The 19,329-nt window shown below is 48.4% G+C and overlaps 1 protein-coding gene across 1 annotated transcript in view; it reads left to right on the plus strand.

The window, feature by feature from the left end:
• Nucleotides 1-2,960: 2,960 nt before the first annotated feature.
• LOC140391749 (BTB/POZ domain-containing protein KCTD21-like) overlaps nt 2,961-19,329 on the plus strand; it is a 33,674-nt gene continuing 17,305 nt past the window's right edge. Inside the window, exon 1 of the mRNA XM_072476582.1 lies at nt 2,961-3,004. The gene's annotated coding sequence lies outside the window, so the exon portion shown is untranslated. The remainder of the gene's footprint in view (nt 3,005-19,329) is intronic.

Below are 19,329 nucleotides of genomic sequence, written 5' to 3' on the forward strand. Positions count from 1 at the left end.
AGGAGATTTTAATTGTGTAGATAGTTTGGCCCCAGGTCAATGGGTAGAATACGAATGGCAAAGGAGCGGGGCAGGTTTATGGAAAAGATGGGTACGGCTGGACCCGTGGCCCTTCAAGAACCCGGGGGAAGGGAGTATTCCTTTTTCTCATGTGTATAGGATGTATTCAGGAATCAACATTTTTGTGGTGAGCCGGGAGGTTTTGGTTGGGGTGGAGGGGGCAGAATACATGGGGATGGAAATCTCGGATCATGCGCCCCGTTGGCTGGAGATTCGACTTAGATCGGGTCGGGAGCAGAGGCCGGGGTGGAGGCTTGATTCGGGGTTGTTGGCAGATAGAGGGTTTTGCATTAAAGTATGGGCTATGATTAAAGATTCTGTAGAATTCAACCAAAACGGGGAGATGTCAGCGGCTACATTTTGGGAAGTGCTAAAAGCGGTGATCCGAGGGGAGATTATCTCGTTCAAGGCTCATGCGGATAGGGAAAGGAGGGGAAGATATGAACGGCTAATGAACGGGATAGTTGATGTAGGTAGGGTGTACTCGAAGGTGCTGATCACAGAGGGATTGGTGGGAGGAAAAAATTTACAGGGGCAATTTGATGGGTTGACGACGGGAAGGGCAGTAGGGCGGCTGTGTAGGGCAAGCGGGGGTGCAGTACGACTAGGGGGAGAAGACGAGTCAAATGTTAGCGCATCAGCTATGGAGGCAGGCCGCGTCCAGGGAAATATTGAAGATATGGACCGGGGTAGGAGATGTGGTGTCGGAGCCGGGGAAGATAAATGAGGCGTTTAGGGATTACTATAAGGAACTGTACAGGACAGTCCCCGAGGCATGGGACAGTTCTTAGACGAACTGGCGTTTCCACAGTTAGAGGAAGAGAAGAGGCAGGCGCTAAAAGAGCCTTTGGGGCTGAGGGAGGTATTAGATAGTATAAGGGATATGAAGTTGGGGAAGGCCCGGGGCCCGATGATTACCCGATGGAATTCTATAAGGAGTTCACGATGGACCTGGCACCACATCTCTTGGGAGTATTTAATGAGGCGTTGGAGAAGGGGGAGCTGCCGGAGACGATACGCAGACAACGATCACATTAATACCAAAAAAGGGGATGGATCCGTTAGACTGTGGATCGTATAGGCCCTCATTGTTGTTAAATATGGATGTGAAAGTAAGTTGGTGGTAGGAAGGATGGAAGGTTGTGTCCCGAGGGTGGTTGTGGGGGACCAAACAGGCTTTGTAAAGGGCAGGCAGCTTTCTAGTAATATAAGGCGGCTGTTAAACGTGACCATGGGCCCGTTGAGAACCCAGGTGGTGAAGATAGTGGTGTCCTTGGATGCGAATAATGTATTCGACCGGGTGGAGTGGTGATACCTGTTTGAGGTCCTGGAAAAGTTTGGGTATGGACCAAAGTTTGTGGCATGGGTACACCTGTTATATGTGGCACTGGTGGCGAGTGTGCGGACCAATGACATGGGTTCAGCGAACTTTGAACTGCACTTGGGAACAAGGCATGGGTGCCTGCTGTTGCCGCTGTTGTTTGCGCTGGCTATAGAGCCTCTCGCAATGGTTCTTAGGGGGTTGGAAGAGTGGCGAGGGGTTACAAGGGATGAAGGGAGCATCAGGTGTCACTATATGTGGACGATCTACTATTGTATGTTTTGGACCCGCTGGAGAGCATGGAGAGGATCATGCGCCTGTTGGGGAAGTTTAGGCGTTTTCAGGATACAAGTTAAATGTAGGGAAAAGTGAAGTGTTCCCAGTGAACAAATTGGTTCGAAGTACAAATTAAGGGGTTCAGATGAGGGCTCCATAGATATCATAGAATTTACTGTGCAGAAGACCATTTGGCCCATCGAGTGCTCCGGCCCTTGGAAAGAGCACCCCACTTAAGCCCAAGCCTCCACCCCATCCCCAGTAACCCCACCTAACCTGGACACTAAGGGGCAATTTATCATGGCCAATCCACCTAACCTGCACATCTTTGGACTGTGGGAGGAAACCGGAGCACCCGGAGGAAACCCATGCACACACGGGGAGAACGTGCAGACTCCGCACAGTGACCCAAGCCAGGTATCGAACCTGGGACCCATGAGCTGTGAAGCAACTGTGATAACCACTGTGCTACCAAGGCAAGGTGGGGGGATGTTTGTGGCCGTGTTTGAGGCGCTGTTTAGCATGGGGGGGGGGGGGGGCGGGGGCGGGACGAGGATGGTGAAAAAGGGGAACATTTTGTACAAACTATAGTTGTGTGCTGGGGAGTTTGTTTCCCGAATTGTTTGTTTTGTTACCTTTTATGCACGTTTGGAATAAAATACATTTAAAATAAACATTCAACACTTTCTCAATATTATTCACAATGGTGCTTTGATTATAGTGTATATTTCCCATGACAAATCAGCAGCTTTAATTGTCAAGTATAAGTTATTCAAAACCGAGCAGTTGTTGGCTCGTAATATGACAACATTGTTTACAACTACAGAACATCCTGCAAAAATATTTTGAGATTGCTACTTTGAAATACGGATGCACCGAACTATTGCAGCAATCAATTCGGTATTAATTATTCACAATACAATCGTAGGGAAATAATTCTGGGCGTGGTTACAAAGAAGACGATAAAGTCGTTATCTATGGAAGCTAATAAACGTAAGCATTATTAGTGGGTGCAATGCTATACTGTCAATCATCATGAAAACATAACCATGACTTATTTTGGCACTGGGTTTGATGGGCTATGTTACAATGTCCAGTCCAACTGTACAAGCCGCTGCAATTTTAGTTCAACCAACATCAAAAGCCGACCAAATGCACTACCGCTGGTCACAACAACCCGTTCTGGAATAAGAATACCGCGCATGAGTATTGCGGTGCATTGTAGGAATTGTAGTTCATTATTGGGCGATGGTCGCATACACAATGAGCAATAAAACCACAAGGTCCAGAAACTACTGCGCTACCAGCTTCCACCACGGGTTTGTCACGAAGTTGGGTTGATACAAGGTGAGTGCAGTGCACTGTGCACAATACAGCCTTTGGTCCAGTAGCGTTTGGCTGCATTTCTGATGCGTCTCATCTTTAGAGCGAATAGCGTTTTTCTAGGGGGAGGAGGTTGGGGGGGAAGGGAGCAGTGATTCAAGGATGCATTATAAAAATGCAATTTCCCGTTGCCGGGCCACATTCTGGACCCAGTGCGTTTCTTTAGGATAGGATTCTTTAAAAAAAAATCTGTTGTTACTTTTCAAATCCTTAAAGTAAGCACAATTTAAATGTAATTGCACCATGGTGGGTTCTCAGCGCACCTTGGGGTTATGGCTGTTACGGCCAGTATTAAAGTTTTGTATTTATTTACCTGGCTGATGATTTGGCTGTTCAGAAATCACTTAGTAAACTTTCGAAATTTGATTGATGTTTGGCGTCAACATATTGGAGCCAGTTTTTTCTTTACGGCAATCATTGATTGAAGCGTTTGCTAGGCTAAGTTCAAACAAAATAGGTTATTTACACTTACCGTTATTTGTGAGGAAAAAGTAGTAAAATGAAGTGGAGACTGTCCGAGTACTTTCATTCCAAATGTGCTTTCTCACACATGGTAATTGTTGTCATAAATACACGTGACTGAATGTCTTGTTTTGTTTTCATTCATGGTATGTGGATGATGTTGGCAAGACCAGCATTTATCATCCTTAATTTCTCTTAAAGAGGCGTTGAGCAGCCTTCTTGTACTGTGTAGTCTGTGTGGTGTAAATACTCTCTGTGGTGTTAGGTAGGGAGTATGAGGATTTTGACTCCATTTGGGGACAGCAATAGGAACTCAGGATGGTTTGTGACTGAGGGAAACTTGCAGCTAAACAGTATTGCTATGCGCTTGATGTCCTTGTCCTTGGGGGTGGTTGAGGTTGTGGGTTTTGCAGATGCTGTTGAAGCTTTGGCAAGTTGCTGCAGGGAAGATAGCACACAGTGCAGCCATATCAGGGGTATGCCAATGACTGGAGACCTCAAGGTTCACAGCCCCATCTCTGACTACTTGTCCATTGGGCTTTTAGGTATCCTTGGCAGAGGATCCCATATCATTTTTTAGTGTGAAGTAATCATTGCGCAAATGATAAATGCACAATCTTGGTTGGTTGGCAATCTTTACCTAGTGGCATGAAAGCTATGACTGGGTAGTGTCCAATCCCACATCAGCCTTTATCTGTCTTCACATATGCTTCAGTCATCCATCAGTTTTGCCATTGGTGTTTTAATTGAGGTTCATCTCTCTAAATCTGCTCAGATCAGCATTGCAAGCTTACCTCATGCAGATTTCAGCTGGGATGGTCTTGGTGGAAAGGCTATGAGCAGGGTCACAACCAATCTGTCTTCTTGGGTTGTGTGGACCAGTATCAGGAGGAAAGTACTACTTAGCAGAGTCCTTGAGCCCAGTGTGCCAATAGTGCAGGATTGAATGTTTAATACGATGAGTAGGATGCTAATCAAGTAAGCTGCTTTGTTCGGGTTGGTGTGGAGATACTTGTGTTGTTGAAGTGATGCTTTATTAAAGTAATGGAGAATATTCCGTCACACTCCTGATTTGTGCTTTGTAGATGGTGGACAGACTTTCCTTTAACTTGCTATCATACCCATTGACTTTGTGTGTCTGATCAGGTTAAGTTTCTGGTCATTGTTGGCCTCTAGAATGTTGATGGTGGGGAGTTTTTATTTATCCGTTCTTGATGATAATGACTTTGAATGTCATGGGGAGATGTTTAGATTATCTTTTGTTGTTGATGGTCATTGCCAGACATTTGCGAGGCACAAATATTACTTGCCACTTAAACCTGGATGTTGTCCAAGTCTTGCTGCATGCGAGCACATACTGCTTCAGTGTCTGAGGGATTGTGAATGGAACTGACTATGGGGCAATTGCCAGTGAACATTGCTATTTCTGACCATATGATGGAAAGGTTATTGATGAAGTAACTGAAGATAGTTGGGCACAGGGCATTGCTGTGATATTCTGGGATGAGATGATTTGGTCTTCAGAAACAACCATCTTTTGTATGACTCCTGTCAGTGTTTTCCCATAATTGTGATTGATTTCAATATTACTAAGGCTCCTATATACCACACATGGTCAAATACTGCCTTGATGTCAAGGGTAGGCAGTCACTCTCTCCTCAACTCTGGAATATATCTTTTTTTTCCACATCTGGACCAAGATTGTGAATGAGGTCTGGAGACGAGTGGTTGTGTCAGAACTCAAACCCGACATCAAGCTGGTTATTGATGAGTAAATTATGCTTGATAGCACTGTCGAGGAAACCTCTCATCACTTTGATTGAGAGTGGGCTGGTGGGGTGTTAATTGGTTGGATTGGATTCTCTTTATGGACTGGATACACGTGCTTAATTTGCTACATTGTTGGGTAGATGCAAGTGCTGTAGCTGTACTGGAATAACTTGGCTAGGGGATAGCTGAAGACTGGATATGTGATGGTGGGGACCTCTTGGAGGAAACTGATATGGACATGGCACTTCTGAATTAAATGGTTGTAAATGCTTAAGCCTTGTATTTTGAACTCACATGCTGGACTCCACCATAATTGAGGATTATCAGAAGCTGCTTCCTCCCATAAGGTGTTTAATTATTGGCCACCATTTATGACTGTATGTAGTTGGACTGGAGGCCTTTGATCATATATTGGTTGTGGGATTATTTCGTTCTGTGTAAAATGTTTTTAACCTGTGTTTATAAAGTTCACCAGGTTGGTATCTCATTTTTAGGTATGTCTGGTGTTGCTTCTCAATCTTCGTTGAACTGGGGTTGATCCCTGGTTTGATGATAATGGTAAAGTGAGGCAGAGGTTAGACATGAAGTTACATTGGTGGTTGAATACAATGCTGGTGGCCTGCTTGCTCCATGGATGCCAGATTTTAAGCTTCGAGATTTGTATCCTATTTTGCATGTTGGTAGTGCTGCACAACAATGTAGGACATCTTCATTGTGAAGAAGAGACTTTGTTTCCACAAGGGCTGTGCATTGGTTGTTCTTACAAAACTATCAGAGCCAGATGTATATGTGACAGGTAGATTGGTGAGAAAGAGGTTATTTTCTTGGTTCTCCTACCACCTGCCATAGGCAGCAGATGCATGAGAACATGACCACCTACAAGTTCTCTTCCAAATCACAGCATCCTGACTTGGAACTAGATCCCTATTCCTTCACTGTCGCTGGGTCAAAATCCTGGAATTCCTTCCCTACCAACACTGAGTGTAGCACATTGGCTACAGTGGTTCAAAAAGGCAGCTCACCACCACCTTCGGATGGGCAATAAAAGTGCTGGCCTAACCAGTGTTGTATCTGCTCAATTCTCAAATACTTCGACCAGTATAACCAAAGTATTACCCAGGTGCCCTTAGTTGCGAGATGAACAAAGGGCAAAACATGAGTATAAATTCAACAAACTTTATTAAACAACAATACTATTAACCCACATGAAATGCAAGAGATTTCCAAGATTCGGATATACTACCCGTAAAGATGGCTTGGTTGAACTGCAGGCCGATTCTCTAGTGTCTGATCAGTCGTCATAAAGGTGAGTCTCGCAAGCTGTTTCTTCCTTCTCTGATCAGTCGTCTTGATTGCCTCTGCTTGGAATCTTCGCTGCTGGTATGCCTTGGACATCTACTGTTATCCCCTTGCCTCCCCACCTTTTCTAGAAACTACTCTGGCTTCTGGCCAATGAGGTCTTGGGAGCGGGTCCCACCCAGTGGGTTTCTTGAAGTCTGCTTGACAGGACACTGGGGCCTGCCCGTAGGAGTCCATCTCTCATGATGTTTGCTTGCACATAACCCTATTACCATACAAGGTAACGGCAGGAACTCTGGGTGACAAAGTCTGGCCTGATCTGGGCCACTGACAATAGACCTGTGCATATCAATAAGGTGCAATGATCGCTTGATGGATAATTGATGTGGCAGGTCCATGTTCTGGCAGCTTGTCTGTTGTTTGTGTATTTGACTTTGGTCAAGTGTGAATTCCAACAGCCTGCCTGAGGTTTGAATTATAGAATCTTAGAATTTACAGCGCAGAAGGTCAGAGAACATGACCACCTGCAAGTTCTCTTCCAAATCACAGCACAGTCTGCACCGTCCCTTGTAAAGAGCACCCTACTTATCCCATGCCTCCACCCTATCCCAGTAACCCCATCTAAGCTTTTTTAGACACTAAGGGCAATTTAGCATTGCCAATCCATCTAACCTGCACATTTTTGGACTGTGGGAGGAAACTGGAGCACCCAGAGGAAACCCACACAGACATGGGTAGAAAGTGCAAACTCCACACAGTCACCCGAGGCCGAATTAAACCTGGCACCCTGGAGCTTATGAGGCAGCAGAGCTAACCACTGTGCTGCCCCTACAGTATGATTTTAAAATGCAGAATTCTTTAATTTAGGATATCCAATTTAATCGGCCTTGATACTAGGCCCTGTCGGATTACCACACCAGTGTTGCCCACAGTCTGCGAGAACAGGACTTGTCAGCTCAGTCAGTCATGGTACAACCAAGCCACTCTTGATGATGGATTTTGATTGTGACAACAGATGTTGCCACATGTCTCAGCAATGTACTGACTCTGTTTAATTTTGGCCACAATAATTGTTTTCTTCTCCTCAGCAAATCCTTTGTAATTTGTAGTACATGGGAGAAGATTGTGGTTGAATGAGAATTTGTGCCATGTAAGTTATATTGAGCCATTGCAATTTCACCAGCTGCGGATTCTGACCTGAAGAGAAACTTGAGTATGAATTAAATTTAAAATTTTCTTATAAAGACATCAAAGAAAATTTAAAGTGAATCTCATGGGATATAGTTGCTTTGTGATTTATGTTTAGTTGTACCTTTCTGATTGATTTATTTAACCGGATTCTAAAACACTTTTATAATCTGTTCTAGTGGAAATAAAAGACTAATTTTAACATCAAAATTAATCTGGACTGTTCTCTTGAAATCTTCCAGTATCCTTTCCATGGTGTAGAACCCATACTATATGATGTAATCTTAACTGAGATCTAATTACTGATTTATTTAAACTTGACGATGAGGACAGCTTTGTAGAACACTCACATTGTCTGCCAGGAGGATCCCACCTGCCACTTGTCATTTTAATGCACTACTTGCTCGCGCTCTGACCTTTCTGTCCATGGACTGCTGCATCATAAAATCATAGACTTTACAGTGAAGGAGGCCATTCGGCCCATCGAGCCTGCACCAGCCCCTGGAAAGAGCACCCAAGCCCATGCCTCCACCTTATCCCAGCAACCCCACCCAACGTCTTTTGGAAACTAAGGGGCAATTTATCATGGCCAATCCACCTAACCTGCACATCTTTGGACTGTGGGAGGAAACGGAAGCACCCGTAGGAAACCCACACAGACACTGGGAGAACGTGCAGACTCCACACAGACAGTGAACCCAAGCTGAGAATCAAACCTGGGACCCTGGAGCTGTGAAGCAACTGTGCGAGCCACTGTGCTACCGTGCTGCCATTTTGTAATGAAGTCTACACACAAACTCGAGGAACAGCATCTTGTCATCCTTCTCAGCAGTCTACAGCCTTCTGGACAATACTGAGTTCAACAACTTTAGATCATATCCTCTGCCTCCACATGTTCTGTGGGTTTTCTTTTTTTGCTGGCTTGTTTCTTTTTTGTTATCCCTTCAAGCAATATTTCTTTTTTTTCAATACTCTATTATCACCCTCTTTGATTTTGCTGTTTGGTAATTTGGACATTCTGAATTCTCCCTCCTTGAACCCGAACAGGTGCCGGAATGTGGCAACTTGCGTTTTTTCACAATAATTTCATTACAGTGTAAATGTAAGCATACTTGTGACAATAGATTATTATTATTATTTTGCATCATGAAATCTCCACCGGAATGTGGCAACTAGGGGTTTTTCACAGTAATTTCATTAGTGTTAATGTAAGCCTACTTGTGACAATAGATTAATATTATTATTTTGCATCATGAACTCTCCTGTTAGTTAATCCTTCTTGTCTTTCACCTTATTACCAACCTTCTCGTTTGTTCTTCCTGCCCCTCCCCCTTTCTGGCTTAAAAGCTTTTATTTCTGTCTTCCTTTAGTTCTTCTGAAAAGTTGTCTGTTTCTCTTCAAAGATGCTGCCTGACCTGCTGAGTATTTCCAGCATTTTTTGTTTTTATTTCAGATTTCCAGCATCCGCAGTATTTTGCTTTTGTGCATAAAACTTATTTTTGCCAGTCAGCTTTTACGTTCTATATCTTTCCTGATGAAATAAAACTGAGAATACAACTTCGCTTTTATTCCAGCCGTAGCAACCTAAGACACTTAATGTTCTGTGAACCTGAACCCACCAATCTCTTGACTCTTCTACAACCTACTGAAACTACTTCCTTTATAGTTATAATGACTGACATTTCTTCACCAAAATACGTAATCTCAACAGAATTTTCTCTGCCACCTTTTAATCCATTCCCCTCCCATACTGTTACAGATTACTTTGGTCTCCGAAAGAAGTTATCATATGCAGTTTTTGTCTAGCCACATTTCTGGTGGGGTTATTTGGTGGTTGGAGCCTGATGCGCATTGGGTGTGCGCAGGGCATGTGTGTGACGCATGTGCAGCTGCCAATAGTCGGTGGCAGTGGGACACGTGAGTTGATTGAGGGGGAAATAACAGTGGAAAATAAGGGGAGTCAAACAATAAAGATCCGCTGACTGGAGAAATTGGGGATTTTGTGGGAGCTGGTGATGTGGCAAAAACAAGGTGATGGCATGGGTGGTGATGTGGGGGTTGAGGAGGGGTGAATTATGTACAGATGGCATGGGACGTATGTGAGGGTCTATATGGAAAGCCTGTAGAGAGCGGGAACAGCATGGAAGAGTTAGGGACGATATGGGAAAAGGCTAGCATAAGTAGAAGGGGTGGAGTGAAGGATAGAGTGGAAAGAAAGCAATGAGCTGGGTATGGCATGAGCAGGATGGCATGGGAAGAATGGAATGCCATGGGATAGGGAGTTACAAAATTTTTGTTCCAATGAAAATATGTGGGATGTTTTGTGGGTCTCTGCTTTTTGACACACTTTGATTTAAATGGCAAATGTTGATGCCACTCCCATTAGGCCTATATTGAAATCCTCGACATACACGGTGAATAAAATACACCTTAAAACAAACATGTGGGACATCAATGCCAAGTCTTAACCATTCTGGAAAACTGTCCTTCACCCCTATTGTTTGAGTTATTTCTCCTAGCCAATTTTAGCTGTCTTTTATTATTCTCCCTCTAATATTTTCCAGTAGCTTTCATATCATACCTTGTCAAAGGCTTTCTTGCAGTCCACGGGCATTCACTCACTGCATTCACCCCACTTTTTAAAAATTCTTTGAGGTTTGCTGAACACGATGGTCCTTTTTGAAATCGATGCTATTTCCTTCTGATTTCAACTTCATCTAGAAAGATGGCAATATTATTCTTAAAAGATGGCATAAACTAAATTTGGACAAAGCAAATATTTTGTGGTATCCCGGCCAGGTGTGAGAGCAGGGGTGGGGGAGGGCTGCCATTCCGTAAGGCGGTAACTCACTTTAGATACCTGGGGGTGCAGATAGCACGAGATTGGGAGAAGCTCTGTGGATATAACATCACTAGTTTGGTGGGGAGGGTGAAAGTGGATTTGGTAAGATGGGATTGTTTTCCTCTATCGTTGGCAGGTCGGGTGCAGGAATTAAGATGAGTGTACTGCTACGGTTTTTGTTCATTTTTCTGTGCGTGCTGATCTTTTTATCAAAGCCGTTTTTTAAAGAAGTACAGATGGACTTCTGGGTGCGGCTATGCAGAGTTAGGTCGCATATTTGGTAGCTCCCGCTTGGAACGGACTTTTGGGCTCTTTACAGGGCCCCCACGGCATTTGTTTGACATTTCCTGGTGTGGGAAGAAGACTGCAACATTCTCCTAACAGTGTCCCCCAGGAATGGTATGTCTTTTGGTTACCAGACCCGGCAGAAACAGTAAAAGATCTGGCTGTAACTGCAGGGGAGAGAGAGGCCTCTTCCAGCATGCAGGCGGGGGAAGGGCAAGCGTAAAGCTGCAAGCTGACTTGTTGGCCTCTATTAAAGGTGAATTCTAGCAGCAGAGGGAACAGCTGTGAAAAGATCTACCAAGGCCATTGAAGAAGCGGGGACGAGGCTTCCGGTGGCGGCCATGGAGGAGTAGGTTGTGCATTCGGCAGCTCCCGTCTGGAACGGACTCTCAGACCTTTTTCAGGAGTTTCCACAGACTTTTTGGGGCAGATTGGTGAAGCGAACACTACCAAAAGGATTCCCCCTCGAGACTTCTGGTTGCGGCTTTGCAGAGCTAGGTCGCACATTCGGCGGCTCCCGCAAAAACGGACTTTTGGGCTCTTTTCAGGGCCCCCAAGGGCACTTTATTGACATTTCCCGGTGTGGGAAGGAGTTAATAATAGCTCCCCGTCAGTATATGGCTTTAACTAGGAGCGGGGCGACAAAAAAGGTGGTGGTGGACCAGAAGAAGAGAAGAAGGACAAAATGGCGGCGGGCGGAGACCAGGCAGCGTGCGGAGGAGCAACAGGAGGGTATCCAGCTCTGCCTCAAGAGAGATTAAAACGGACCTGCTAGAGCCGATGAAGGCTTCTATTGATGAGCTGCTGGAGACACAGATGGCCCAGGGGGTGGCGATCCGAGAGGCTCAACAAAAGATCTCTGACAATGAGGACGAGATCTCAGCCCTGGCGGTAAAGGTGGAGGCGCACGAGGCGCTCCACAAGAAATGGCAGGAGCGGTTCGAGGAGATGGAGAATCGGTCGAGGCGGAAGAATCTGCGGATTCTGGGCCTCCCGGAGGGGCTGGACGTGGGGGCCTATGTGGTCACCATGTTAAACCCGCTGATGGGAGCGGGGTCCTTCCAGGGGCCCCTGGAGCTGGAAGGGGCCCATAGAGTGTTGGCGAGGAGGCCCAAGGCTAACGAGCCTCCGCGGGCGGTGCTGGTGCGGTTCCATCGGTTCGTCGATCGGGAGTGTGTGCTCAGGTGGGCCAAGAAGGAGAGGAGCAGCAGGTGGGAGAACGCGGAGGTTCGAATATACCAGGACTGGGGTGCGGAGGTGGCGAAGAAGAGGACCGGGTACAATCGAGCGAAGGCGGTGCTGCACAGGAAGGGGGTGAAGTTTGCCATGTTGCAGCCGGCGCGACTGTGGGTTACCTACAAAAACCGGCACCATTATTTTGAGTCTCCAGAGGAGGCGTGGGCCTTTGTTCAGGCCGAGAAGCTGGACACAGACTGAGGGTCGGGATGGGCGATTGGGGACTGCGGTGGATATGTTATGCCTATATTTGGTTCGGGTGGGGGTGGGGGTGGGGGGGGCTTTGCATTGTTTTGGGTTTCTTTTTCTCTGTGTTTCTCTCTTTCAGGTTGGGGAGGGTGGATGGGGCGGGTTGGGCACAGTTTTGGTTAGTGGCGGGGCCTGGTAGGTGAAGAGCTCGGGCTTTTTTCCCGCGCCGAAGACTGGGGGGGTGGCGGAGCTGGGGCGGGGAAGCGAGGATTGTTTCCCGCGCTTAGAACGGAGGGGGAGAGCCTGTGGATGGGGAGCGGGAGAGGAGGGTGTGCCACACAATGGGAGGAGTCGAAGGGGAGGCGGGTGTGGCCGGGGTCAGCAGGAGTCAGCTGACTTACGGAAGTGCAATGGGTAGGTCAGGCGTTTCACTCTGTGCTAGATGCCAAAAATCGAGGGGTGGCGATCTTGCTGGGAAAGGTGTCATTCGAGGCGTCGAGTATTGTGGCAGATAATGGCGGTAGGTACATAATGGTAAGTGGCAAGTTGCAGGGAGAGAGGGTGGTACTGGTCAATGTGTATGCTCCGAACTGGGACGATGCGGGTTTTATGCGGTGTATGTTGGGTTGGATCCCAGACTTGGAAGTGGGGGGCCTGATAATGGGGGGGAGACTTTAACACGGTGTTGGATCCGGCACTGGATCGCTCCAGGTCTAGGACGGGCAGGAAGCCGGCGGCGGCTAGAGTGTTGAGGGGATTTATGGACCAAACTGGAGGGGTGGACCCTTGGAGATTTGCAAAGCCGGGGGCTAGGGAATTTTCATTCTTCTCACATGTCCATAAGGCTTATTCTTGAATCTACTTTTTCATTTTGAGTAGGGCGCTGATAGCGAGAGTAGAGGATACCGAGTATTCTGCAATAGCCATTTCGGACCACGCCCCGCATTGGGTGGAATGGAGATGGGGGAGGAGAGGGACCAGCGCCCGCTGTGGCGCTTGGAGGTGGGACTGTTGGCGGACAAGGAGGTGAGCGAGCAGGTCCGTGGAAGTATAGAGAGGTACTTGGAGACCAATGACAACGGGGAGGTCCGAGTGGGGATGGTATGGGAGGCACTGAAGGCGGTGGTGAGGGGAGAGCTGATCTCCATGAGGGCATACAAGGAGCAGAGGGAGAGGCTGGTGGGGGAGATGGTGAGGGTAGACGGGAGGTATGCGGAGGAGCCTGAGAAAGTATTGTTGAGGAAGAGGCGTAGCCTCCAGGCTGAATTCGACCTGGTGACCACCAGGAAGGCGGAGGTGCAGTGGAGGAAGGCCCAGGGGATGGTCTACGAGTATGGGGAAAAGGCAAGCCGGATGCTTGCGCATCAGCTTCGGAGGCGGGATGCAGCTAGGGAGATCGGGGGAGTTAAGGACAGGGGAGGGAGCGTGGTGCGGAGTGGGGTTGGCATCAATGGGGTCTTCAGGTACTTCTACGAGGAATTGTACCGATCCGAGCCCCCACTGGAGGAGGGAGGGATGGGCTGTTTCCTGGACCAATTGAGGTTTCCAAAGTTGGAAGAGGGACTGGTGGTGGGACTGGGGGCCCCGATTGGGCTGGAGGAGCTGATCAAAGGGACAGGAAGCTTGCAGGCGGGGAAGGCACCGGGGCCGGATGGTTTCCCGTTCGAGTTCTATAAAAAATATATGGTCCTGTTGGGCCCGCTGTTAGTTTGGACCTTTAATGAGGCAAGGGAGGGGAGGGGGCTTTACCCTCGACGATGTCCCGGAGGGGGGGGGGCTTTACCCTCGACGATGTCCCGGGCACTGATCTCCTTGATCCTGAAGCGGGACAAGGATCCCCTGCAATGTGGGTCTTACAGACCAATTTCCTTGCTAAATGTAGATGCCAAGGTGCTGGCGAAGGTCTTAGCCACGAGGATTGAGGATTGTGTGCCGCAGATCATCCATGAAGACCAGATGGGGTTTGTGAAGGGGAGACAGTTGAACACGAATGTGCGGAGGCTTTTGAACGTTATCATAATGCCGGCGAGGGAGGGGGAGGCGGAGATACTGGTGGCGATGGACGCTGAGAAAGCCTTCGATCGGGTAGAGTGGGGGTACCTGTGGGAGGTGCTGAAGAGGTTCGGGTTTGGGGAGTGGTTTGTCAGGTGGGTTAGGCAGTTGTATGAGGTCCCGATGGCGAGTGTGGCCACAAATAGGAGGAGGTCCGAGTACTTTCGATTGCACCGAGGGACGAGACAGGGGTGTCCCCTGTCCTCCCTGCTCTTCGCACTGGCGATTGAACCCCTGGCTATGGCACTGAGAGCGTCGAAGAACTGGAGGGGGTTGGTGCTGAGTGGGGAGCAGCATAGGGTGTCGCTTTGTGCGGACGACCTGCTGCTGTATGTGGCGGACCCGATGGGAGGAATGCCAGAGGTAATGAGGATCCTTAGGGAATTCGGGGCTTTTCGGGGTACAAGCTTAATATGGGGAAGAGCAAGCTGTTCGTAGTTCAGCTAGGGGACCAGGAGAGGGGGATTGGCGAGCTCCCACTAAAAAGGGCGGAGAGGAGCTTCAGATATTTGGGGGTCCATGTGGCCTGGAGCTGGGGGGCCCTGCATAGGCTTAACTTGACCAGACTGGTGGAGCAAATGGAGGAGGAGTTCAAGAGGTGGGACGCGTTGCCGCTGTCCTTGGCGGGTAGGGTGCAGTCAATCAAAATGACGGTGCTCCCAAGGTTTTTGTTCCTGTTCCAGTGCCTCCCCGTGTTTATCCCGAAGGCTTTTTTCAGGCGGGTTAACAGGAGTATAATGGGGTTTGTGTGGGCGCGAGGGACTCAGAGGGTGAGAAGGGTGTTCCTGGAGCGGAGTAGAGATAGGGGGGGGCTGGCGCTGCCCAACCTCTGTGGGTACTACTGGGCCGCCAATGCGACGATGGTGCGCAAGTGGGTGATGGAGGGGGAGGGGGCTGCATGGAAGCGACTGGAGACGGCGTCCTGTGTGGGTACGAATCTGGGGGGCGCTGGCAACGGCGCCGCTGCCGCTCCCTCCAAGGAGGTATACCACGAGCCCGGTGGTCGTGGCGGCCCTCAAAATTTGGGGGCAGTGGAGGCGGCATAGGGGGGAAGTTGGGGCCTCGGCGTGGACCCCATAATGGGGGAACCACCGGTTCGCCCCATGGAGAACAGGTGGGTGGTTTTCGGGGCGGCACAGGGCAGGGATACGAAAGTTGGGGGACCTGTTTGTGGACGGGAAGTTCGCGAGCCTGGGTGAGCTGGAGGAGAAATACGGGCTCCCCCCCCCCCCCTCGGGGAACACCTTCAGGTACTTACAGGTAAGGGCGTATGGCAGGTGGTGGAATTCCCGCGGCTACTGCCACACACAGTACAGGACAGGGTACTCTCGTGGGGCGGGGGGGAAGATCTCTGAAACTTACCAGGTGATGCAGGAGGAGGAGGTCTCGGTGGTGGAGTTGAAAAGTAAGTGGGAGGGGGAGTTGCGAGAGGAGATCGAAGAGGGGACGTGGCCTAGGGAGGGTGAATTCTTCCTCTTTGTGCGCGAGGCTCAGCCTCATACAGTTTAAGGTGCTGCACAGGGCACACAAATCACACCCATATGTTCTGGGCATGCCCAGCGCTGGAGGAATTTTGGAAGGGCGTAGCGAGGACTGTGTCGAGGGTGGTAGGATCCAGGGTCAGACCGGGCTGGGGGCTCGCAATATTTGGGGTGGCAGAGGAGCCGGGAGTGCAGGAGGCGAAAGAGGCCGGAATTCTGGCCTTTGCGTCCCTGGTAGCTATGCGAAGGATTTTCCTTCAGTGGAAAGACGCGAGGCCCCCAAGTGTGGAATCCTCGATCAGCGATATGGCAGGGTTCATTAAACTGGAGAGGGTGAAATTCGCCTAGAGAGGGTCGGTACAAGGGTTCTTTAGGCGGTGGCAACCACTCTTAGACTTTCTGGCAGAACGATAGACATTGGTCAATGGCAGCAGCAGCTCGGGGGAGGGGGGGGGGGATTTACTTTATTTTTGTTTGTTATTTACACTGGAGGTTCTGAGGGGGTGTATACACCTTTTGTGTTAAGTCGGGGTGTTAATGTTAATTTATTATTTATGAACAGGGGGGGGGGAGGGGTTTGGAGGGTTGCTTTTTTAGATTGTGTTTTGCACTTAACCCTGTTGGGTTCGTTTTTCTTTCTCATTTTGTTATTGATATTTTATGAAAACCTTTAAAATTTTTTTAAAAAAAACAAGTAGAGACGATTACCTCGTTTTATTCGGGGGGGGGGGTAAGGTGGTTAGGATTTAAGAAGGTGATGTTGCAGAGAGGACAGCAGTCAGGCGGGTTGGGTCTCCCAAACGTATTGTATTATCACTGGGTGGTGAATGCTGAGAAGGTGCGGGGCTGGGTTAGAGGGGGCGGACTTCCAGTGAGTTAGAATGGAGGAGAGTCAATGCAGGGGGTCAGAATTGAGGGCGTTGGCAACAGCGCCGCTCCCAATGGCCCCTGGGAAATACTTGGAGAGTCAAGTGGTAGTGGCAACGCTCAAGATTTGGAGGCAGTTGCGGCAGCACTTTAGATTGTGGGCGGGGTCAAGGGAAATGCCAATTCGAGAGAATCATAGATTTGAACCAGGGAGGTGGGTTGAGAATTGAGATGAGAGGGGATTAAAGGATTTGTTTCTGGGAGGCTGGTTTGTGAATTTGGAGGAGCTGCGGTGGGGGGAGGGGTGGCTTTGTGTGCAAGATTGGGGCTGATACATTGAAGGTGGTGTATAGGGCTCACCTCACAAGGACGAGGATGAGACGACCTTTTGACGGGGTGGAGGATGTTTGTGAACGCTGTGGCCCCCCCTGCAAATCACGTTCATATGTTTTGGTCCTGCCCAAAACTGGAGGGATATTGGAGGGAGATCTTTAGGGTAATCTCCAAGGTGGTGCACGTGAGACTCCAGTCAGGTCCCTTAGAAGCCATATTCGGGGTGTCGGATCGTCTGGGTTGGAAGCGGGTGCGGAGGCTGATGTCTTAGCCTTCGCCTGACTGATTGCCCGAGGCGGATTCTGTTGGGGTGGAGGTCAGCTTCTCCGCCCTGTGCCTCGGCATGGCGGGGGGACCTGCTGGAGTTCCTAACGCTTGAGAAAGTAAAGTTCGATTTGAGGGGGAGAATGGAAGGGTTCTACAACTCATGGGCTTTGTTCATCATGCATTTTCATGAATTGGATGACATCGAACATTGTGGGAGGAGGCTTTTGGAATGTATAAATTAATGAGGAATCTGTTTCATTGGCGTTTTGTATTTAAAATGTTGAGCTGTTTGAGGGTGGGTGGGATGAGTCGATTGTTGGCTAGGGAATTGCCATTGTATTTGTTGTTAATTGTTGTTTTAAATATGATAAATGTGAAAAATATTTTTTGTTTAAAAAGTTGGTAAACTAACTGGTATGTAATTAATCAGATTAGCTCTAGTTCCCATTTTAAACATGGGAACTACATTGTCCATCCTCCAGCACACACCACATTCAATATAATTTCTAAAGATTCTGAACTTTCTACCTCATTTCTCTCAGGATTTTACCATGCATCCTATTGGACATGGCACTTGTCTATGTTTAGCTTAACTAACTTACCTTAGATTTACCTTTTATTCATCATAAAGTGATTCATCTAGGTGTTAACACTACAGGATTCATCTCATCTCTGATATCTTCATCAATAAAGGATGCTGTGAGATACTTGCCTCTGCCATTTTATGATATATAGAAATTATTTTTTATTTTAAAAAAATATATTTTATTAAAGTTTTCAAACACAATTTTTTCCCTTACAAATCAACAAAAATGGTAACATGATATCTGCTATATAACATTGTTTAACTAACATAGTAAACTAACCAAATAACACTAAGTAATGTTCCCCCCACCCCCTCTCCCCCTCTAAAAACACAAACAATTTACCCCCCCCTGGATTGCTGCTGCTGGCCATCTATCTTCCCCCTAACGTTCCGCTAGGTGGTCGAGGAACGGTTGCCACCGTCTGGTGAACCTTTGAGCCGATCCTCTCAGCGCAAACTTCATCCGCTCTAGTTTTATGAACCCCGCCATGTTGTTTATCCAGGCCTCCAGTCTGGGGGGTTTCGCTTCCTTCCACATAAGTAAAATCCTACGCTGGGCTACTAGGGACGCAAAGGCCACAACATCGGCCTCTTTCGCCTCCTGCACTCCCGGCTCATCCACTACTCCAAATATAGCTAACCCCCAGCCTGGCTTGACCCGGACCTTCACCACCTTCGCGATCACTCCCGTCCAATACCCCTCCAGTGCCGGACACAACCAAAACATATGTGTGTGGTTCGCCGGGCTTCCCCCGCACCTCCCACACTTGTCCTCCACTCCGAAGAACCTGCTCAACCTTGCTCCCGTTATGTGTGCTCTATGCAGCACCTTAAATTGGATCAGGCTAAGCCTGGCACACGAGGAAGAGGAATTTACCCTGCTTAGGGCATCAGCCCACAAACCCTCCTCAATCTCCTCCCCGAGCTCTTCTTCCCATTTTCCCTTCAGTTCGTCCACCAGCTCCTCCCCCTCTTCTCTCATCTCCCAGTATATCTCTGACACTTTGCCCTCCCCGACCCACACCCCCGAAAACATCCTGTCCTGGATCCCTTGTGTCGGGAGAAGCGGAAATTCCCTCACCAGTTGTCTCGTGAACGCTCTCACCTGCATATATCTAAAGAAATTTCCCAGGGGCAGCTCATACTTTTCCTCAAGCGCTCCCAAACTCGCAAACGTCCCATCTATAAATAAGTCTCCCACTCTCCTGATTCCTGCCCGGTGCCAGCTCTGGAATCCTCCATCCAGCCTCCCTGGGGCAAACCTATGGTTGTTCCTGATCGGGGACCACACTGAGGCTCCCAGCACACCCCTCTGTTGCCTCCATTGCCCCCAGATACTTAATGTTGCCGCCACCACTGGGTTCGTGGTAAATTTTTTGGGGGAGAGCGGTAGTGGCGCCGTCACCAGCGCTTTTAAGCTCGTTCCTTTGCA

This window comes from Scyliorhinus torazame, chromosome 15 (genome assembly GCF_047496885.1).
Source record: "Scyliorhinus torazame isolate Kashiwa2021f chromosome 15, sScyTor2.1, whole genome shotgun sequence".
Classification (NCBI taxonomy): Eukaryota; Metazoa; Chordata; class Chondrichthyes; order Carcharhiniformes; family Scyliorhinidae; genus Scyliorhinus; species Scyliorhinus torazame.